General features: G+C 40.5%; 1 long non-coding RNA gene across 1 annotated transcript; it reads left to right on the top strand.

The window, feature by feature from the left end:
- Positions 1 to 3,092: 3,092 nt before the first annotated feature.
- On the top strand, positions 3,093 to 21,965 carry LOC116583514. Its single transcript, XR_004282754.1, has 3 exons — positions 3,093 to 3,189; positions 3,659 to 3,664; positions 21,954 to 21,965. It is a non-coding gene; the product is annotated as an uncharacterized LOC116583514 (long non-coding RNA).
- Positions 21,966 to 24,531: the final 2,566 nt, after the last annotated feature.

The following is a 24,531-nucleotide window of genomic DNA, read 5'->3' as shown; positions in this document are numbered from 1 at the left end:
CTTCTTACATTTAAATCATCAAATTTTATTTTCTTCAATGGTTAAATTGATAAAATAATTGACCAATATGATACATGTCTCCTGAATAGGAAATACACACTTTCTCTCTCTCTTTTTGAAAGATAGTTTCATAGTAAAGATAGTTTTTCAAAATAACATTGCCTTTTACCCACTGGATGAATTTCAAGCTTGTGATAAAATACAATTACCATTAGTATTAGCTGGTTGGTCCCAGGTTTTCAGGATTTCAGCAGTTCAGAAAGCCTGAACTTGAGCTCCTAAGCATTTTTCCCCTATCCTATCACTCCATCCCCTCAGGCCACCTCAGACGGGTTGCAGATGGCACACTAAACAACTCTAGGGAGCATCATCCACATCATATTCTATATGAATGGCACCTCATCTCCTCTCCTCTCCACTTCTGTTTCTGAACACACATAAGGACTATCTGACAGGGAAACTAATTAAAGGACAAGTGGTGATAGTTACAGCATTAATTAAGTATTGTACTCTCAGATAACACAGGAAGAACGGCACCTGGAAGTTTAAACTTTGACACTATATCTACCTCAGAACAAGAAACCAACAATGTGGCAAAACAAATTATGAATTCTCTGGGATATTTTCTTCCTGAAAACTCAGACATATACATCCAGTCAGGTCAGCAACTTATTTCTGGTATTGAGTGACATGTTTTGAAATTTTAACTGTGCCAGAAGAGAGGGGAGGATAAGAAAAAGCTGACTAAAGGGTCCCCTTGACCTAAATTCCAAAAAGATTCCCAGTAACAAATGGCTTCCTGATCTGAAGGGCTGCAAGCCTTCCTTCTGGGAAACATGTTAGATTAGGTCAATAAGACAGAATCTAGAACTTGATTAACCATATACCTAACTAGTTGCCACCATTGGAGTCTTTTCAGGAAAGTAATTACATGCTGTCAAGGTACACTGTTGTCTTTCTAAAAGGGAGGGCAGTGGCAATGGTAAAGGCCAGGTGGAGGGAGTGAGCAGAGCAAATGGCATTACTTGAAATTTCAGATAATGTAAAAGAAGAAAATTATGCTGTTTGGGGATGAGACAGGTTTTTTCCATGTGGGATATATAAATGTCAGGACACTGAAGACTTCCATTTTGAATGTCTTCTTTTAAGATCCTTGTGTTAGTTTCCTAGGGCTATCATAACTAAGTATCCCAAACACTTAGCCCATGACAGAGCCCTTATGGATTTCTTGGATACAAAGATGTATTTCAAATACAAAAGAGATTCAAGAAAAGAAATACCACATCTACAGTAAAAATCATATTTATATGTCATTTTTGGAGATTTAAGATGGCAGAATAGTAGGAAGACCCTATGCTTGCCTCATCCTTTGAACACAGATAAATATAAAATCATTCCGAACACCCAAGAAATCGATCTGAGGCCAAAGAAAACAGAGTGTTCAACTAGGGGGAGAGCAAAGGCCATATTGTGGAAAGTAGTAAGTGTGGAGACATGATGTGGGGTAGAAAAGGATCACAGGTGCTGCAGACAGAGGGAGCCCTGATGGTGGGATAGAGAAGAGAAAGAGAGTGAGAAAGGGTGGAAGATACAGAAAGAAAGAACAGCACACAAGGGATCACTCAAGGAAAACACTTACCCCAAACCATTAACTGGGAAAATGAGAGGGACTGATTAATCATGACTTTTTCCAACCAGCAGAGCTCAAAGACTAGAATTTTACAAGTCTTCACTGTGGTTGGTGCAGAACACTGTGAGTGCAATGGTGCTCCTGTGCAGAAGGAGAGCAGAGGCCTGGGAGCTTATGGTGCAATCTGAGGATCCCCTGGTATACAGTGGAAGAAATGTTTTCCTCTTCCTGGAGTACATCTGGGAGAGGTGGCGTTGCCTCTAAGGGGATAAAAGAACTTGTGGGTGACATTACACTGCCCCATTCCTTAGCAGAAGATTAAGACACCTGCTGAGGGCAGCTAACCTGGACACTGGCTTTTTGCTGTGCTTTAAACTCCAAGCTCCTGCACGTTGGTGCAACTGCCCTTCTGAGACACACTGACACCAGCCCCAGTGCAGTGAGACCCTCCCCCAGAGGACGAGCATAAGTCCGAGCCACACTGGGTCCCTAAAGTTTGGGGTTTTGAAACTCTGCTGGCACACCTGAGATAAAACACAGGTACACTGCACTGCTGGGTAGGCAAAGGACCTGGACACAGGCAGGGTGAAGGCATGGATCTGAGGGATGCCTGGGACATATGAGGTGAGATTGTTCATTTTTTTTCTGAGGGCTTCTCAGACAGTGGTGGGCACCAACTCTGCTCTCTAGGGATGAGGAAGAGGGAAGGTGCCATTTTTCTCCCCCACCCATCAACACGGACAGACTTTAGTGAGTAGAACAACACCAAGTGTGAAGGACTGAGCTACTTACACTGAGCCTCACTTCCCTGTCCACCGCAGGTGCTGCCTTACTAGGACAAGTATGCCTAAGAAGGAGTGTGGCTCTTTACCCAGAAGACCAACACAAAGCCCCTGCATGCAGTATACTGACCACAGAGTGCTGCAAAGCTTCAACTCTAGGATCAGGCCCCTTTTAACAAGTAGACCAGAGCACACCTAGTTAAAACTTGCCACACTCCCGACAAGGTCCAAACACTCTCCACTGCAGGCAAGGAGAAACTGCAGAGGACTGATGTGAGGGAAAGGGCAACGAAAACACAGGAGCAAAGTGCACACAGCATACACCAGAGACATTTCCTGAAGTGCCAGGCCCTGGACAGTATATGATCTCTTCTTTATAAAGCTGTTACTCTTGTGCTCGCTTCGGCAGCACATATACTAAAAAAAAGCTGTTACTCTTAGGAGCAGGAAACATAAAGGCTTTCTTAACACAAAGAAGAAGACAGAGACCCAAACAAATTGCAAGATGGAGGAATTCATCCTAAAGGAAAAAAAAAAACAAGAAAAGGTCACAGCCACAGACCTAATCAAAACAGACATAAGTAATACACCTGATCCAGAATTTAAAACAACAATCATAAGGATACTATCTGGGCTTGAGAAAAGCATAGAAGACAGCAGGGAGTCCCTTACCACAGAGATAAAACACCTAAAAACTAGTCAGGCTGAAATAAAAATTGCTATAACTGAGATGCAAAACAGACTGGATGTGATGACCGTAAGGATGGAAGAAGTAGAGTAATAAGTGACATAGGTGATATAATTAAGGAGAATAATGAAGCTGAGAAGAAAAGGGAAAGAAAAATATTGAATCATGAGATGAGCCTTAGGGAACTCAGCGACTCCATAAAGTGTAATAACATTCATATCATAGGAGTCCCACAAGAAGAAAAGAGGAAAAAGGGAGCAGCAATTTTTTGTTTTTTATTTTTGTTAATTAATTAATTTATTTATTTATTTTTAGCAAATTATAGCTGAAAACTTTACTAATCTGGGGATAGAAACAGACATCCAAATCCAGGAAGCACAGAGAACTCCCATCAAAATCAATAAAGGCAGGCCAACACCAAGACATATTGTAGTAAAATTTTCAAAATACAGAGATAAGTAAAATATCCTAAAAGTGGGAAGGGAAAAGAAAGTTATATTAGGGAAGACAAATAACATTAGCAGCAGACCTAGCCACAGAAATTTAGCAGGCCAGAAGAGAATGGTATGATATATTCAGCACACTGAATGGGAAAAATATGTAGCCAAGAATGCTTTATAAAATAAGGGTGTCATTTTGAGTGGAAGGAGAGATTAAGAGTTTCCCAGACAAAAACTAAAGGTTTTTATGACGACTAAACAAGCCCTTCAAGAAATAATAAAGGAGAGTCTTTCAGGGGGAAAGACAACCAAAAATGACAAACACTAGAGAGGAACAGAGAAAATCTCAGAAACAACAAATTTAAAAGTAATACAATAACACTAAATTCATATCTATCAATAATCACTTTGAATGTAAATGGATTAAATGTTCTAATCAAAGACATAGGGTATCAGAATGGATAAAAAACAAAAACAGAAACAAAAATAAACAAGAGCCATCTATATGCTGTCTACAAATGACTAATTTTAGACCTAAAGACATCTGCAGATCGAGAGTGAGGGGATGAAGGACAATTTATCATGCTAATGGGTGTTAAAAGAAAGCTAGAGTAGCCATCCTTATATCAGACAAACTAGATTTTAAACCAAAGACTGTAATAAATGGTAAAGAAGGGCACTATATCATAATAAAGAAGTCTATCCAACATGAAGATCTATCATTTGTAAATATTTATTCCCCCAACATGGGAGCACCCAAATATATAAAACACTTAATAAGAAACATAAACTCACTGATAATAATACAGTAATCATAGAGGACATTAATGCCTACTGAATAATGAACAGATCATCTAGGCAGAAAATCAACAAAGAAACAATGGCTTTGAATGATACACTGGATCAGATGGACTTAACAGATATAATCAGAAAATTTCATCCTAAAGCATCAGAAAACACATTCTTTTCAAGTGCACATGGGACATTCTCCAGAATAGATCACATACTGGGTCACAAATCAGGCCTCACCAGTACAAAAAGATTGATACCATACCATGTATATTTTCTGACCACAATGCTATGAAATTAGAAGTCAACCACAAGAAAAAAATTTAGAAAGACCACAAATACATGTAGGTTAAAGAATATCCTAGTGAGAATAAGTTAAACAGAAAAAGGAGAAAAGTTGTACCTATAAAATATAAAGGCTTAATATATTGTTTTCCCTTGATGTTGGGGTTTTACAGTTTTATGGGGGCCCTGTGGTTGTTGTGCTCTTGTTCTTTTGGCTTGTCTTCTGGGGGGAGGGGCCTGCCCCATTGTTTTTCAGTCAGTTTTGCTTGGGCTGAGTTTCCCTGCCCCCCTAACAAGTGCCTGGGCTCTTTGGAAACCAGTTTTGCAGACTTCTGTTCTCTGGAGGTTTTTGTTCTTTGCCCTTCAAGAGACGAATGGATAAAGACAATGTGGTCCATATATACAATGGAATATTACTCAGCCACCAGAAAGGATGAATACCCAACTTTTGCACCAGCATGGATGGGACTTGAGGAGATTATGCCAAGGGAAATAAGTCAAGCAGAGAAAGTCAATTATCATATGGTTTCACTTACTTGTGGAACATAAGGAATAATATGGAGGATATTAGGACAAGGAAAGGAAAAGTGAAGGTGGGGAACTTGGCGGGGGAGATGAACCATGAGAGACTATGGACTATGAGAAACAAACTGCAGGTTTTAAAGCAGGGGGATGGGTGAGCCTGGTGGTGGATATTAAAGACAGCATGTATTGCATGGAGAACTGGGTGTGGTGCATAAACAATGAATATTGGAACACTGCATCAAACACAAATGGTGTATTTTTTAAAAAGATTTTATTTATTTGACAGAGAGAGAGAGAGAGAGATCACAAGTAGGCAGAGAGGCAGGCAGAGAGAGAGGGGGAAGCAGGCTCCCTGCTGAGCAGAGAGCCCAATGAGGGGCTACATCCCAGGACCCTGAGATCATCACCTGAGCCGAAGGCAGAGGCTTAACCCACTGAGCCACCCAGGCACCCCAAAAATTAATGAGGAATTTTATGGTGACTAACATAACAATAAAAGTTTTTTAAAAAGGAATATTTCTACTAAAAAATCAATGAGTTAACCAGGAAATTCAAGATGAAATTAAAAAATATATGGAAACAAATGAAAATGAAACCATGACCGCCCAAAACTTTTGGGATGCAGCAAAAGCAGTCATAAAAGCAAAGTATATAGCAATGGAGGCCTACCTCAAGAAGCAAGAAAAATCTCAAATATGCCATCTAAACTTACATCTAAAAGAGCTAGAGAATGAACATCAAATGAAGCCTTAATCAAGCAGAATATGGGACAAAAATATTAGAGCAGAAATAAATGATACAGAAACAAACAAAAAAAATCCATTTGAACAGATAAATGAAACTAGGAACTGGCTCTTTGAAAGAATTAATAGAATTGATAAATCCCTAGGTAGAATTATCAAAAAGAAAAGATAAAGGACCCAAATAAATAAAATCATGAATGAGAGAGGAGAGATCACAACCAATACCACAGAAATACGAACAATTATGAGAGAATATTAATGAAAAGTAATATGCCAACAAATTAGGCAATATGGAAGAAATAGATACATTCCTAAAAACATATAAATTACCAAAAATGAAGCAGGAAGAAATAGAAAATTTGAGCAGACCCATAACCAGCAAAGAAATGGAAAGAGTAATCAAAAAATCTCCAAGAAACAAAAGTTCAGGGACAGATGGCTTCCCTAGGGAATTCTACCGAACATTTAATGAAGAGTTAATACATATTCTTCTCAAAGTGTTCCAAAAAATAGAAATGGAAGGAAAACTTCCAAATTCATTCTACAAGGCTAACATTACCTTGATTCCAAAACCAGACAATGACCCCACTAAAAAGGAGAATTACCGACCAATATCCCTGATGAACATGGATGCAAAAATTCTCAACAAAATACTAGCAAACTTAATCCAACAATACACTTAAAGAATCATTCACCATGATCAAGTGGGCTTTACTCCTGGACTACAAGTGTGGTTCAATATTTGCAAATCAATCAACGTGATACACCATATTAATAAGGATAGGATATGAATCATATAATCCTTTCTATAAATGCAGAAAAAAGCATTTGACAAAGGACAGCATCCATTCTTCATAAAAATCCCCAACAAAGTGGGATAGAGGGATAATACCTCAATATCAAAGAGGCAGTAAACAAAAGATCCATAGCTAATATCATTCTACACGGGGAAAAACTGAGAGCTTTTCCTCTGTGCTCAGGAACAAGACGGGATGTCCATTCCCACCATTGTTATTTTACATAGTAGGGAAAGTCCTAGCCACAGCGGTCAGACAACAAAAAGAAATAAAAGGCATCCAGATTGACAAAGAAGAAGTCAACCTTTCCCATTCACAGATGACATGATACTCTATGTAGAAAACCTAAAAGACTCCACCATAAATTCCTACAACTGATACCAGAATTCAGGAAAGTCCCAGGATGTAAAATCAATGTACAGAAATCTGTTGCATTTCTATATACCAATAATGAAACAGTGGAAAAATAAATCAAGGAAATGATCCCATTTTCAGTTGCACCAAAACCTATCAGATACATAGGAATAAACCTAACCAATGGCTTAAAATATTTGTACTCTGAAAACTATAGAAAACATGAAAGAAACAGAAGAGGACACAAAGAAATGGAAAATCATTCCATCCTCATGGATTGGGAGAACAAATACTGTTAAAATATGTTTACTACCCAAAGCAATCTATATATTTAATGCAATCTCTATCAAAATACCAACAGGATTTTTCACAGAACTAGAATAACCCACTTTAAAATTTGTATCGAAACACAAAAGACCCAGAATAGCCAAAGCAATCCTGAAAAAGAAAGACAAAGCTGGAGGCATCACATTTCTGGGCATCAAGCTGTATGACAATGCTGTGGTCATCAAAACAGTGTGGCACTGGCACAAAAACAGATGCATAGATCAGTGCAACAGAATAAAAAACCCAGAAATAGACCCATAACTATATGCGCAACTAATCTTTGACAAAACAGGAAAGAATATCCATTGGTGGGGGACGGTCTCCTCAACAAATAGTGTTGGGAAAACTGGACAGCAACAAGCCAAAGAATGAAACAGGACCACTTTCTTATACCACACACAAAAATAAATTCAAAATGGATGAAAGACCCAATGTGAGACAGGAAAACATCAAAATCCTAGAGAAGAGCACAGATAACAACCTCTTTAGTATAGGCTGTAGCAACTTATTACTAGCCATGTCTCTGGAGGCAAGGGAAACAAAAGCAAAAAGGAACTATTGGGATTTCATCAAGATGAAAATCTTCTTCACAGCAAAGGAAACAATCAACAAAACTGAAAGGCAATCTCTGGAGTGGGAGAAGATATTGGCAAATGACATATCAGATAAAGGGCTAGTATCCAAAATCTATAAAGATCTTATCAAACTCAATATCCAAAAAACAAATAACCCAGTTACGAAATGGACAGAAAACATGAATAGATACTTTTTCAAAGAAGACATCCAGATGGCTAACAGACACATGAAAAGATGTTCAACATCACTGATCATCAGGGAAATGCAAATCAAAACCACAATGAGATATCACCTCACACTAGTCAAAATGGCTAAAGTTAACAACACAGGAAACAACATACATTGGTGAGGATGCAGAGGTAGGGGAACCTTCATATACTGTTGATGGTAATGTAGGCTGGTACAGCCACTCTGGAAAACAGTATGGAGATTCCTCAGGAAATTAAAAAGAGAACTATCTTATGATCCAGCAATTGCACTACTAGGTTCTCATTCGAAGGGGTACATAGTCTCTAATATTTATAGCAGCATTATCAACAATAGGCAAATTATGGAAAGAGACCAAATGTCCATCAACTGAAGAATTGATAAAGAAGTGGTGTGTGTGTGTGTGTGTGTGTGTGTGTGTACATATGTACATACAGTGGAATATTACTCAGCCATTAAAAGAACGAAATCTTGGCATTTGCAATGAAGTGGCTGGAACTAAAGAGTATTATGCTAAGTGAATTAAGTCAGTTAGAAAAGAGAAATACCAGGTGATTTCACTCATATATGGAATTTAAGTAACAAAACAGATGAACATAGGGGAAGGAAAAAATAAAAAACAGTCAAACCAAGAAACAAACTCTTAGCTATAGAAAACAAACTGAAGGTTGCTGGAAGGGAGATGAAGGAGAGATGGGTTAAATGGGTGAGGGGTATTAAGGAGGGCACTTGTTATGATGAGCCATGGGTGTTACGTGTAAGTGATGAATCATTAAATTCTATACTTGAAACTAATTTTATACTATATGTTTACTAGCTAGAATTTAGTTTTTAAAATTTTTTACAGATATTGATATTTTTATTTTTTAAGTTTTTAGACTTCAATTCAATTTAGTTAACATATAGTCTATTATTAGTTTCAGGGGAAGAACTAACTAGAATTTAAATAAACACTTAAACATTAAAAAAATAGGTATCATTTTTAGCAATTCACATATCCTCAGCATGTTAGGGCAGGCCCCCTCCTAACATTTTCAGACCCTTGAACAAGATTACAAATGGAGGTCCACATATCATTTTCTCTAAATATTTAAAAGTTATAAATTATAGGACACGTGGGTGGCTCAGTCATTAAGTGTCTACCTTTGGCTCAGGTCATGATCCCAGAGTCCTGGGATTGAGTCCCACATCAGGCTCCCTGCTCAGTGGGAAGTCTGCTTCTCCCTCTCCCATTCCCCCTGCTTGTGTTCCCTCTCTCGCTATCAAATAAATAAATAAAATCTTTCTATAAAGTTATAAATCCCACTAATAGGCTATTAAATGCAATATTTTTTTCTTCCGACTTGACAAATGTACTTTCATAATAATCTTGAGGGCAGGATCCAATTTAGAATTCTCAAACTGCTTAGAGCTTTGTGCCCAAGGGCAATGGTGCACTTCTCTTCCCAACCCAGCTCAGGCCCCCTCGGGAGGGATCTCCTGCACTAGCGTGTGGATGCCTCAGGCCACATATTCAAGTTGCTTCTAAATGCCCATCCACTGGTAGCCCTCAAATCTAGGGTGCACATGCCTTGGTGTGGTCAGCCCCAGGAAGACGAACCACAAGAAGACACATGAGCAGGCCTTAGAAGCAGGCTGAAGTCATTTGGAGAGGGAATTTTTGGGTCCTGGGTGCCCAAACTAGTATGTGAAAGGACAGAGCATGGACTCCATGGAGGTGCACCCTCCTCCCCATGTGGGCTCTTCTCCCCTAGAGAAGGGTTGTAGCCCACAGAGGAAAGCCACAGCAGAATGTGTTACATAAACCAGGGTAGTGTCACAGGCCAGAGTTTTACTAGTGTTCACCACTGTTCCTAGGGCTTTCCCTCTCTGGGAAACATGGCTAGAGGACATTCCAGTTAAATAGAGTGCAATGCCCATACTAGGCAGAGGCCAGGGACATTTGGTGAATCACCTTCGGATGAAGAAACTAAATGAAATCAAGCAAGAATAGACGAAGAAGGGGTCTGCCAGGTGTAAGCCACTTGAGAGAGGGCTGGGCCCTCACCCCTGCTGGGACCTGTGGGTAGAAGAGGAGCCCACATTGTCCCTAAGGGCTCCTTCAATGAGGCAGGAACAATCCTGAATTTTAGCCAGAGAGACACAATGGAATGTATCCCAGGTCATGCTGTGCTATCCTCCCGGAAGGGTGGGGCCTGGATGCTGCTGGAAAATGGAGAGAGTGCTAAAGAGAAAGCATTTGGCAGGGTGGCCCCCTCTCCAAGAAAGACAGGCCCGGTGTCTTGCAGACCACGGTGCTGCTTCCAAAGTGTGCTCACTAGTGGAGTGGGGGTGATTGTTTCTGCAGCCCTTATCCTGGCCTGAAGACAATGGTCCCACAACTAGGCCAGTCCCTTTTGCTCTCATTGCAGACTGGAAAAGTAACCTTCAGAAACTTGGGTTTCCCAGCTACCTCATTACCAGTGAGCCCTCACATGCCAATCACAGAGTACAGAGCTGTTTCTTTCACACAACACAAACCCTCGGTTTCTGCTTTACCAATTAATTTCATTGGCTTGAATCAGGTCCTCAAGAGGAGGACAGACTTTGAGTAAATGAAGTGCCCCAGTGAGCAAAGCCAAGCTGCTGGCTCTGGCTTTTCCCTCTCTCTCCCTGTTTTCTCTTACCTTCTGTCTCTGTTGTCCTTCCCTCCATCTCTCTCCCTCCCTCCCCCTTCACTGGCTCCCTTTTTCTTTCTTCTCCCTGCTCCCTCAGTCTCTCTCACCCCTACCCTCCTCCCTCTGGTTCTTTCCCTGCTGGCTTTTTCTTCTCTCCTCTGCTCCTGGTCCCTCACCTTCTTCCTTCCTTCTTCCCTTTCCAATCCCGTTTGGAAACCATTGTGAAAGTTAGTTGATCATTTACATTTTCAGATGTTGCAGTCTATAGTTTATTAATATTTCACCAGAATCTAACTTTCCTTTCCACCAGAGAATTTAATGTAGTAAAACAAAAAAGAGAACAGGATTTTTCCAAAGGAGCAGTAACTCAAAGCTTTAACCCTCCCACCCACCCTCCCCACACTCACACCATCCCAAGATTCAAGGGACATACTCACCTTGAGATCTTACACTTGAAATTCTGCTTATATCTTTGTTTTGTTTTGTTTTTTGTTTTTCCTCTCAGTTCTGAATGAGGCCTCATGGGGGAGCTGCTATCTCACTGTAGATAAGAGTATAATGTTGTTTCCAACAGGGATTGACCTTTACAGGTTGGAATGAAGCGTGACTTTGCTACAGAGAAAAAGGTTCTCTCGATTGTTATTTTCCTGCAGGTGTCTTTATTTCCTTCCCTACAAGAGCCCATAAACACGTTTTAATCAAGTTTAGAGCTCCATGTTGCCTGAACAAAATAAAATCTCAAAATAAAAAAAAAATAAGATGTTCGCTGTAGAAAGATTTTACTTGTTGAACATTCAAATCAAAGGCAATTTCTAGCAGTTTTTTCTTCGATGGCGGGGGGTGGTTCACATGTAACGTCCTCAGAGAAAGAGTTCATTGTGTATTAATTTTGTTTTTATAGCTACATCATATATATAAATCTTAAAATATATCAAGGATAAAAAATGTAAATGAATTATATGGACATACCTTGCAAATTAATTTACAAACACAAATCTTGTCAGTTTTTCTTTTTTTTTTTTAAGTGATGTTCAAGGGTAAAGTAAATGAAAGTGACTGTGGCAAACAATTTATTTAGTATTCAATCAATTGGAAAGTCCTACAAATCCACACTTTGGTACAGCTCTAGGACATGAGGATTGATGTTCCTATCGATGACCCACAGACACTGAAGATCCTTAGCATCTCCTGAATCACCAGAAAAGAAGCAGTTTTGCCCAGCAGAGCTGTATTTCTAAGCATAGTTTTTTTCTGTGTGTATATTTTTAAAAATTTTGACCAGAACATTTGACAAGATTAAAGATTATTTAGATTGTGTTCCCCATTTTGCAGTACAGGAAACTGAAGTCCAGAAAGGGTAAGGGACTTCTCCAGGGTTACCTGGTTGCGGTCCTTTTCCAACTATGTTCCATGGGATCCTAGTAAATCCTGGACATATTTTCAGGGCCATCATTGAGAGAGGGATACTGATTGGCCACCCCAGGGTCCAGTCTCCTGTTTTGACAGAGAATCCCTGTTTTTATCTGTGGGGTAGGTATAATATTTGGGGAATATTAAGCCAGTGAGGTTTCTGTATAATTTTTGTGGGTCGTTTCTTCTACCACTTAGGTTTAGTCATTTGCCTTACTGCCTCCAGAAAAAGGAGTTGGCTATGACCTAAGGGAAGACTCTACTGCAAAAGTAAAGAAGGGAAAATTAAGTCCACCCCTTTACTTAAGTAGACATTAGGAAGAAAAGAAGGTTGATGTAGCGGAAGGTAGTGTGAAACACAGGAGACTTACCACCCCCCCCCATAGGCTCAAGTTCTAGACTTGGGAGGCTATTACACAGGGAAAACTAAAAGCAAAGAGACTTCTTCCTCACTCCCTGTTTAGAGCTCCAGCAAGTGATGAAGGAAGGTGGCTAGATAGATGGATTTGGGTCTCCATGGCCTGCCCATGGTATGCAGCAGATCAAGAAATTTCTAGGTTTCATACACATGAGATGATCAACAGAAGCCTGGGGTCAGGCCAAGAAAATGTTTGCAGGTAGGGACTTTAAGGTTGTGACAAATGGGCTCCAAGGGTGAGTATATAACCTCAAAAAGCCAGATGGGACTGGTTACATCTTAGTCAACACCAGTTCAGGAATCAGAATAGTGCAGTCATTCCCCTGCAGAGGCCAAAAAAGAATGAGAAGAGCCAAGGGAGAACTGAGGTACCACTTGTCTCCTTCCACTGCTGAGATGAAGTAAGCCATCTCTTCTCAACAGGAAGAGGATCAAAGGATCAAGGAAGCAATATGAGAGAATAAGCATTTACCTGAAAGTTACTGTCATCCCAAACAGACTGCTTAAACCACCACTGTTTCAGGAGTTGAAAAAAGCCCCAGGACTTGCAGGCCCTCACTGTTACTTCTTTCTTTGCTCCTTCCTGATTATGTTCAGGGTTTGATCACTCAGAGCTGTGAGGACACAGGAGGCAGTGTGATGAAGTGGAAAACCAAGAGAACTGAGGTGTTTTTGTTGTTATTGTTAAGTAAGCTCTACAGTCAACACAGGGCTTGAACTCATGACCCTGAGATCAAGAGTCATATACTCCACCAACAGAGCCAGCCAAGTGCTCCAGGAGAGCTGAGTTTAAGTACTGGCTCTGCAAGTTAAGTCCCTGTGACTCTGGGGAAGTGACATCACTTTTCTGGGCTGCAAATTCTGTATCTATGCAATTGGGATGACTAGTCCTATGAGATTCCTTTTAGCATTTGTATTCAACATTATAGAAATCCCACTGTTTCCTTTGGTGGACCCCAAGAGCCCCTTCTACTTTCCTCCTCTGTTAGGTAAGAATGAAGTTCAAGAGAGAGTCAGTATCATGGGGGAATTCAGTGGTGGGGTCACCAGAGCTCAGGGCTGGTCCCTAGTCTTACCAGTTCAGGACTTAGATGGGGTCAAAGAATGTGGAGGTTAGGGAGCTGTGGGGACTGACTCAATTAACCATGTTCACAGGAGATTGATGGAATTCTATTTTTTCAGTCACCTCAACTCTTGGACTCTAGAGGAAGCTTAAAAAAAATACCTGCCTGCTTTCCCAGTCTCTTTAGAAGCTCTATGGATGTCATGGGGCCTTAAGCACTAATGGGAGGTTGGGTGTTGATGTCTCCTGCCTAACTCCAGAGTGTCACTCACATTTAAGAATTCAAAGATGTTTGTTCCAGGTGCTTTGACATCATGTGACACTCTGCCTGTAGGGAACTGAGAGGAATGGAAGCCACAAATATTCACCCAGTGTCAATTGATTAGAAAAAGTAATGCAAGAGCCCAGGAGGACAACAGAGAAGAAATAGTAAGTAGGCTGGATCTGAGTCAAGATGGAGTTAAGTGTGGGGCCCAAAGCAGAAATCTGATTCTTGCTGAAGAGACCCAGCGGTACAGACCACAATGCAGCAGTGTAATTTAAACAGAAAAACAGCTGCATTCTCTGCCCTTTCAGAAACTATACACAAGGAAGCAAAGCTCCTATCAGGAGATGTCTTGTTGTGCATGGACTCAGAGTAGAGGCAACCTGCTGACCTCCATGGTCAGTGTCATTAGCTGTCACATCCTGATGATACTAGGACTGAGATGAGAATTAGTTTTTCAGTGAGTAGAACCCCTGAGCTCAGGCAAAGCTGCGGACCTGGGACTCAGTCCAACTTTGGCTGGACTCCAAGCAAGCCTTACCCATCTGTTGCCACATGGTTGCTTCAGGCAGTCCAGTTACCACGCAGTTGAGTCAATTACATCTTCCCATTAGTTACATTCTAGTTCCCAGGAAATAGTCTGGGTTTTTGATGGATGCTCTAGAAGTCCCCAAAGCTGGAAGCAAGATGTATTATCTCCTTGTGTCTTATCTTCTCTATCACATGCTGATCTGTAATATCGTCAACCTCAAAGGGTGGGGCTTATTGCTCTGTGGCTCCCTGTTCATGAAACTGTTCCTACTGCCTCTTCTCCCTACCAGCAGCAGCTGGAACCAAACTCCCAGGTTCCTTTATTTACTGCATTCCAAAAATCATCTCTTGTCAGGGTGGTGGCATGTGTTTGAGGTAGAAAATCCTCCAGGGAATCCACTTTGCTCTGCTGGAAATGTAAGTCTAAGATCTTACACTTACAGAAGTGGGCACTTCCTACATATCAGACCCGTTAACTATCTTGTCATTTCAGCCTCATGCCAGGCCTGCCATATTGAGAATTCTTCTCATTTTATAAATAGGAAACCAAGGTTCAGAGAGGTTAAGAGCCATCTAAGGCTACTGTCCACTGTTGACTGTTGAATAGTTCTATTCTGTCTGGGAGAGTTGTTTGCTTGGAGCTATTGATGGAGCTCTAAGCAGAACACAAATGGGGTGGAAAAGGAGGAAGGCAATATTTGTCCAGGCAGATCTGACTCCTTTATCCTGGTGGCCAGTCTCATTTCAGCTTTAAGGCTGTTCACTGGTAGGTGATTAGCTTCTACTAGAATGGGAACTAGAAGCCTAGTCACCCTGACTCTGAAGCCCAAGTTTTCCATACCACCCCACACTGCTAGCTACACTCATTTTTAGGTCTAAGCATTCACTGCTTTTCTCTAGAGGCATCAGTTTGTCCTTGTGAGGTTCCTTGCCAACTGGCAACTAGGTGACTAGGTCTTCACTTTGCTGCAGAGAAATCCACTCCTGGCATTGGCTTTTTGTCCTTTTCCACTTTATTTGGATCCCACTGAAAAGTCCATCGATAGGTCGGTGAAGATATTTATTCCAGATATAGGAGAACCAGTCATCAATGAAGAGCAGGGCAGCAGGTGCTTCCCCTTAGGAGTCATCCCTGTGATGTGGTCACAGCCTTCAAGGGGAATCCTGAGCAAACTTATCTTCAGCACTGGTCTGATTCTGCCACATGGCATCATTAATCTTTTGTCCTCCGAATCTCCATTTGTGAAGTTGAGGGTTTGGATGTTATTGAAAGCTTTAATTTCCTCTTGAATCCCTCTGTCCCTTTATGTTGTTGAGGCACTATCCTTGTAAGCAGGATGGGGGAAGTCAGCTGGTTAAGGAGGTTGGAATGCAGGAAGAGTCTCCTGCACACCATTTAGCAGCCTTGTGTGGTCCAAGGAGTTTCTTGTGCTCAACTGCAGAGAGAAACTTCCTCCCTGATCATTTATAAACAATAACCAGACTGCAGACTAACTGAAACCTTTCTCAACTGCCGTGTGTTGGAATGTGGGAAATAGACATTCATTCTTGGTGCTAGGAAGAAAAAAAGAAAAAGGGTGAGTGAGTGGCTATCAGTTACCAATTCAGGCATAGTCAGAAGATGGGAACTCCCAGATCTACTCCTACAGAAGCATGAAATTGAATTGGGTGGCCCTTGGGAGTTTTGGTCACCTTGATACCTTCTCCCTAGCCAGCTCATAGATCTCAGTGGTATGTTCAAAGCAGAAGAGCCATGCAAGCCCTGTCACCAAGCTAGATGGGGAGACTCACAGTGCCTTGTCTATGCAAGGTGACTAAGAAGAAGAATCTACATTGAGAAACAGCACACAAGTCTGTTTCTGACTTCTCCCTGTATGTGTGTATTTTTTTAAAAAATTAAAAACAAACATCTTTCATGGTAGCTACATGTAACCAACAAATTATAGAAATGCAAATCACGGTTCCTAAGGAAGTAATAAGACCGTGGCAACTAATGAAATGAAAGGAAGACAATGAGGTTCCAAACTTCCTTTTTTTCTGTTCCATTGAAAATTTCCCCCATTGAGCAGACCCTGGCGGGGCATGTGGTGTATGTACCACTTATCTACTAGCTCCTTAAAGGGAAATGTTTTTGTTGGAGAGGGAGTTGCATTTATTCCTTTAAAATACAAAGCACAATGGCAACTGAAAACTTGATTTGCAATAGCCTTGTGTCTATGACTATTCAGATGAAAGTACCAGACAATAAAAATAGATAAGAAAATATGGGGAATGCTATATAACAGATTCGAACCCTAAAGTGTTATAAACCTCAACGTTTTGTGAGAATATCTCTTCAGTTTGAGTTGCACATTTCTTAAGTCAAGTTGAAGAACAAATTCAGCGACTTGGACACAGCCTCATATTGATCTGGCAAACAATTATGAACAATTTTCTCTATAATGTCATAATAACCCTTTGCCTTTACATATATCAGGCACAATGTAAACTTTCTACAGAAAACAGTCTGTGCAAATTCTAGAGATTGTGGGTAATAGCAACAGTTTAGTAATAGTAACAGCTATTTTGAAAATCAGTAAAATGATATTTAAAAAATCCCATCCTGTGCCTTCTTCAAAACCTGTAGTTGCTGTATATCAGGTTTACTGAATTCGTGTTGCAATTATATTGTTTCAGTGAAACAAGTCTGCACTGTTCTTCCTAGGCATTGATTTCTTTCTTGGTTAGAGCTCTGGTTGATGAACATACTCTTCAGGCTACAAAAGTATAGTCTCAGGTAAAGGTTTCCAGAGTATGAATGTGAACTATTGGGGAAGGGGATCCCTCTTTTGGTTGATGGGGCTTCCAATCTGGCATTCATGTCAGGCTCCTGGGAGACCAGATACATGCATAAGATATTCCAACTAAACATGGTTTCATTCCTAAGCCATGTTTTTTTTTCCCCCTGAAACCCCACTTTCTTTTCTTTGATGAGTTGGGATGGGCAACCTAGAGGGAAAACTCGTATTTTTCTTCTCTATTCTCTTTAGAGCCTGTGGGCAGTCTTAAGAATCTAGCTCCCTGGGGCGCCTGGGTGGCTCAGTGGTTAAAGCCTCTGCTTCGGCTCGGGTCATGATCCCAGGGTCCTGAGATCGAGCCTCACATCGGGCTCTCTGCTCAGCGGGGAGCCTGCCTCCTCCTCCTCTCTCTTTCTGCCTGCCTCTCTGCCTACTTGTGGTCTGTCTGTCAAATAAATAAAAATCTTAAAAAAAAAAAAAGAATCTAGCTCCCTACCCTCTGCTATCTGGACCCTGACTTGTTTTCTTAGCTCTCTGAAGCCAAAGATACTTCTATTGACTTCCAAAACTCAAAAAAAAAAAAAAAAAAGAAAGAAAGAAAGAAAGAAAGAAGGAAGGAAAGGGAAAAATGACCCTTCACAACTTCCTTTCAACTTTTAATAATTCCTTGCTTTAATCTTCCCTAGAAAAGTTCCATCTAATCACAGCACTGTGACATCCTCCACTAGGGGTGAGGTGAGAACATGACAGAGCCCTTCACTCTACCCAGGGTAGTTCTACCTGCTACTTTGCTCCAAGCTTTATCTTTCTCTAGTTGAAGGTCCTTGATGGCTATCATGGTTCCCACTCCCAAAAGAAGCCAGAATGAGATATGGGATTCGCCAAGGGTTCTTCTATTTTTTAAAATTTAAATTCTATTCAATTGACATGCAGTTAAATGTTGGTTTCAGGAGTAGAGTTCAGTGGCTCATCATTTACATATAACACCCAGTATGCATCATAACAAGTGCCCTCCTTAATGTCCATCACCCTTCTATCCCATCCCCAACCAATTCCCTCCACCAATTTTCAGTTTGTTTTCTGTAGTTAAAAGTATTTTGGGCACCTGGGTGGTTCAGTGGGTTAAGCCTCTGCCTTCGGCTCAGGTCATGATCTCAGGGTCCTGGGATCAAGGCCGGCATTGGGTTCTTGCTCAGCGGGAAGCCTGCTTCCCCCTCTCTCTCTGCCTGCCTCTCTGTCTACTTGTGACCTCTCTCTCTGCCAAATAAATAAAATCTTTCTTAAAAAATGTCTCTCATGATTTTTTCCCCTTTCTCTCTCTCTTTCTCCCTTTCCCAAATGTTCATGTGTTTTGTTTCTTAAAATCCACATATGAGTGCAATCATATGATATTTGCCTTTCTCTGATTGACATAGCATAATAACTCTAACTCCATCCATGTTGTTGCAAATGACAAGGTTTCATTCTTTTTGATGGCTGAGATATATATATATATATATCCATATCTATCTATCTATCTATCTATAACTTCTTTATCCACTCATCAGTTGATGCCATTAGGGCTATTGTGGACAATGCTGCTATAAACATCAGGGTACGTGTAATCCTTCAAATGTGTATTTTTTAATCTTTTGGGTAAACACCTTGTAGCATAATTGTAAAATCATAGGGTAGTTCTATTTTTTAGATTTTTGAGGAACCTCCATACTGTTTTCGAGAGTAGCTGCACCAGTTTGCATTCCCACCAATAGTGTAGGAGGGTTCCCCTTTCTCCCCATTCTCACCAATACCTATTATCTCCTGTGCTGTTAATTTTAGCCATTCTGACTAGTATGGGGTGCTATCTCATTGTGGTTTTAATTCATGTTTCCCTAATGAGTGATGTTGAGCACCTTCTCCTTCTCATGTCCCTGTTAGCCATCTGGATGTCTTCTTTGGAAAAAGTATCTATTCATATCTATTTGTATCTTCTGCCCATTTCTTAACTAGATTATTAGTTACTTGAGTGTTAAGTTTGATAAAGTCTTTAAAGATTTTGGATACTAGCCCTTTATCTGATATGTCATTTTGCTAATATCTTCTCCCATTCTGTAGGTTTCCTCTTAGTTTTGTTGGTTGTTTTCTTCACTGTGCAGAAGCTTTTTATCTCGATGAGGTCCCAATAGTTTATTTTTCTTTTGTTTCCTTACCCCCAGCGGCATGTCTAGAAAGAAATTGCTATGGTCAAGTTCAAAAAGATTGCTGCCTGTGTTTTCCTCTAGAATTTTGATGGTTTCCTGTCTCATATTTAGGTCTTTCATTCATTTTGAATTTATTTTTGTATATGGTGTAAGAAAATGGTCCAGTTTCATTCTTCTGTGTGCTGCTGTCTAGTTTTCCCAACAGCATTTGTTGAGGAGACTTTCTTTTTTCCATTGGGTGTTCTTTCTTGCTCTGTCAAAGATTAGTTTCCCATATTGTTGTGGGTCCATTTCTGGGTTTTCTATTCTGTTGCATTGATCTATGTGTCTGTTTTTGTGCACTAAGTGCTCTTCTAATCATTCCTGGTAATTGTTTTACCATCCTCTGCATAGAGTTTTTGAACCCCCAGAGAGGAAATTGCCAAACTTGTGGATTTTTTTTAAAGATTTTATTTATTTATTTGTCAGAGAGAGAGAGACAGAGAGTGAGCACAGGCAGGCAGAGAGGCAGGCAGAGTCAGAGGGAGAAGCAGGCTCCCCTCCGAGCAAGGAGCCCGATGCGGGACTCGATCCCAGGACACTGGGATATGACCTGAGCCGAAAGCAGCTGCTTAACCAACTGAGCCACCCAGGCGTCCCTGTGGATTTTTTTTTTAAGTAGGCTCCATGCCAAGTGTAGAGCCCATTGTGGAGCTTGAACTCATGACTGTGAGATCATGACCTGAGCTGAGACCAAGAGTCAGATGCTTAACCAATTGAGCCATCCCGGTGCCCCCCAAGTCTGTGGATCTCAATGTGACTGTTGATTCTTATCCTGTCTCTGGGAAATGAAGAGCAGCTTCTTATGTATTTCTTGAAGGGACTGAAGTAAAACCTTGAAAAATCTCATCTTTTAATTAGTTTTCCCATAATTCTGCTCAGCATTGGATAATAGGGAGTGCTACTTAAAGCATTCAATAACGATAAATACTCCAGAGATAAAAATGGAAAAACCCAGCTGAGAAACTGCCTTAATTCAGAAAAAATATGTCTGTATTAGCACAATCTACTGCCTTCAAGAGGTTGAAATAAAACTAATACTATTGGCTCTATATATCAGTTCCACTCATGATGGCCAAGGCCTGCCCAAGATACACGTAAAGTTTGCCTATGAAAGCACATCACTATGTATGAAATTTCCTCATCATTGTAGCATGGTGTGCAGTTAAGACTTGGACGGAAGACAAAGCTGGAGGCAGGTCAACAGAATGTCATTGCTAGGAATAGTATTGGTGGGTCTTATCCTTTACAGTTATTAAGATATAGCAGCAGGGTTTGGGGGTGCTTTTTACCAAATAACCTATGAAATGCAGCTTATTTTAATGTGTAGATACTTGATAAAGGTCTCATGGATTTCCTACCCCAATTTCTAGTCAAGGCCATTCTAGTCCTCTTCCCTGAAGGTTATGCTTAGAGAGATAATTGGAAAAATTGGATCAGAGGAACTCCAGGTAGCAGTGCTGTCTTGCTTCCAGAACAATCCTGCATTCTCTCCCAAAGTTTGCTCATAATAGTTTCGGCTTTAGGCCCCATATCTAAGTTCTTAGGCCCCATGTCTAAGTTCTTTCAATCTTCTTCTTCTCCCCCCGCCCCCCACCAAGAAAGAGAGTCTTGCTGATCTTCTCCTGGGTTTTATATAGTTTGAATCAATTTGACAGGCACCATACTTTCCTTGTTGTGCCATTTACTTTAGTTCAACTTAGGGAGCTCCTGGATGGCTCAGTTGGTTAAGCATCTGCTTCTCAGCTCAGGCCGTGATCTCAGGGTCCTGGGATTGAGTCCCACATCGGGCTCCCTGCTCATTGGGCAGTCTACTTCTCCCTCTCCATTTCCCCCAGCATGTGCTCTCACTTTGTCTCTCTAATAAATAAAAATAAAATCTTTAAATTAGTTCAGTTTAAGAGAACTGGGTCCACTCTACTGCTTGTTATGCAGACCTAAAAACAGTCACTGAAATGTTTAAAATAAGAATCTTTTTTGTGTTCTATGGAATTGTCCTAAGGAATGTGTCATTCCTTGGGGTAGAAGTGATTATTAGAGTCAAACTAATACTTGATAGTGATATTTAACTTTTCATCGGGAATTAGATATTAAGAGCTGTGGTAGTTCTTTCTCATTTGATAAAGAGATAAACATTCAGAGAATTCGGTGCTGAGTACACTTTGTGAACTTGACCACTTGAAGACTTCTAGTGTGTGCCAAATGTGGAGGCAATGGTTGTTTGTTCTCCAAATAAATATAGTGATCTGGAAATAATTTTGAATTAGTGTATCTTGAATGGATCTTTTGTTCAGTGAGTAGCTTCTGGAAGTCCTGTGGAAGTAAGTCTGCTGTAGTTTACAAGTAATAATTATGAAAACTTATCAGGTAAAATTATACACGGAAATATATAAAGAATATGTCATTGCTTTTCATTTTTATAATTCACAATCACATTTGCACATTTTCTTTACATTTGTAATATTTCTAGAATAAGTAATAATATGTGTAAAAGAAAACACACTGGAAACATAAGTAGGTAGAAAAAAAGGAATTCACAACACAAAGAAGATTGTACAGTCATCACGGTTCACCTGAAGGCAAAATGTCTCCCTTTTGCCCATTACCTTACGTAGGCTCAGTATCAACATTGGGGAACTTATTGCTGGGTATGGCATTTATTTCCATGATGTATGGGCTAAATTATCAGGTGAAATATTCTGGACTTACCGGCAATGCTGACTTTGTGTTTTAATGTGAGTGTCCTCTAGAGTCCTGGCTTGTGAACTTCACAAATGATGTGTCTTTTTAGTGTGCTTTGATTTCTGGTCAAAGAAAAAGGCTTGAGGTTTAGAAAGTATGTTCAGAGAACTACAGTATACCTATAGCTTGTTTGGAAAATAAGGTTTATGTTGGTAAATAATGGGCTGTATATTAATGGTGGGCCTTTGATGTCAAACTTCTGGAAAGTGAATTTATTCAGTCTAGACTAGGGGTAAGCAAACTGTGGCCCTTGGGCCTATCTAGTGGACTACCTGTCTTTATAAATAGAAATATATTAGAACCCTGTGAGGTTCATTTGTTTATGAATTGTCTGTGGTTGCTTTCATGCTACAACAGCATAGCTGAGTAGTTGAGACAGAGGGCATATGGCCCACAAGGCCAAAAATATTTGCTATCTGGCTCTTCAGAGAAAAAAATTGCTGATACTTAGGCAAGGCAAGGGGGAATGGAAACCGTTGGAACAGAGGAATGGCAAGATCAAAGTGATAATCCACTATAATTCTAAAAGTTACAGGTAGGATATTTGAGACTGAAAGATTACTTTGGAGGCTTTTGGAGTATACTTTAGATCTTCAAAGCTAAGGTGGTGGCAGGAAGAATAGAATGGAGGAGATAGATGTGAGAAACAGTGAACAGGGAGAATCAACTCTTCTTGACAGCAGAAACAATGTAAGAGGTAAAAGAAGTAGAATCAGATGATTGGACTTTTCTTTCTGAGCCACTAGATGATGTTAGTATTATGAAATGAGATAGATAATATGGCGAGACAACGGGATTTCACAGGCAAATCAAAGGTGAGTGTGGTTTTGGACATGCTGAATTTGATGTCAGTATGACATCCAGGTATTAATGTCCAGTAGGCATGAGTATTGAGCTCAAAAAGGAGATCTAGGGGGGAGATGAGGAATTCTTTCACCTGCGTGTAAGGAATTTGTGAAGCCAGGGACAAACTGGATGTGCTGAGAAGAATGGCCACATGGGCAGTAAGAGAAAAAGAGGAAACCGTGTAAATACAGTGGCCCAGGAGATTAAAGGAAAAGTGAAACTAGAAAGTGTTTCTGAATGTAAAAGAAGAGATTCAAGAAAGAGGGCATTGTCAGCAGTGTCAGAGCACAGAAACAGAAAGGTCTGGGATGTTGAGGAATAGGAAAACAACCGTGTTTTGCATTTAGAAGTTCACTGGTAGACTTTGAGAGCCATTCTGAGGAAGAAGGTAGGACCAGAAGCCAGGCTTCCAGAGGATAAAAAATAAGTGCTTGTAGAAAGACGAAGTGTTCTTTTGAGAAATGTGGGCCAAAAAGGAAGGGGGAGATTGGAGAGTGTTTGAGAGGTTAAAATATTTCACCTTCCTAGAGCCATCCCTTGATCTGATTACCTTCTCCACACTGTTGTACACTGGGAGAGGAGGTGGGGCTGGCAGGAGGAGAGTGGAAAGGCAGTAGGGCCTAATGGATGCTTATTGGAGATCTTGTAGGTAAAAATCCTGCCCTGTGTGGGAGGTTTCAAGTGGATGCTCTCTTCCTTATTCCCTTGCACTCAGAGATTCTGGATTCTCTGGCCAAGCTCAAGTGGGGAGGTTGCTTTGAATGCCAACAAGGCACATTTAGAGCATGACTGTGGACCTGTGAAGCTTCATACATATACCCATACTGAGGCAGAAGCTTCAACTTCCTACCATACCTAATGAGGTTTTTTCTACACAGATCAAGTGCAGAAGGCACTAGAAAATGAGCTTATACAAAAGAGCATCAGTCCCTATAATCATCTGTCTCTTTCCCAAGTGACTCCTGCATTTTGGGAATCCAGAGCCTAGCTCAGTTTGCAATTGGAAGGTATTGTTAGGGGTTGCACGTGTATATTGTACCTACTGGAACGAATGGATTTTCTTGCCTGTTTTGCTCAAAAGCCAACTGGGTCAGTTTGCATTACACTGGTCACTTGAGATGAGGAAGGTATCAATTGGGCCATAGAAAAGCAGACAGCACAAACTGTCATTATGCAGCATAAATTAAAGTTGCAGAAGTTCTGAGGAAATGAGCACATGGGAAGCATAAGACAGCTAAATTTATATCCCAAACTCAGATATTTTCCTGGCTTTAAAATAGGAATGTCTGAAGAATGTCTGAATATGTCTTCAGAGAGTCAAACCAGGACTGATGGGGAGGGAGTTTGAGGAAAGCAGAATTTCAGCTCAACATATGGAAGAGCTTTTAGACTCCTAGGACACAGGATTCCAGGAATTGTTGTTTAAGCCTACAACTGCAAGTCTAGTGGCTCCATTCCTT

This window comes from Mustela erminea, chromosome X, assembly GCF_009829155.1.
Source record: "Mustela erminea isolate mMusErm1 chromosome X, mMusErm1.Pri, whole genome shotgun sequence".
NCBI lineage: Eukaryota > Metazoa > Chordata > Mammalia > Carnivora > Mustelidae > Mustela > Mustela erminea.
The sequence above is the reverse complement of the archived record's forward strand: the minus strand, read 5'-3'. Positions and strand labels throughout refer to the sequence as shown.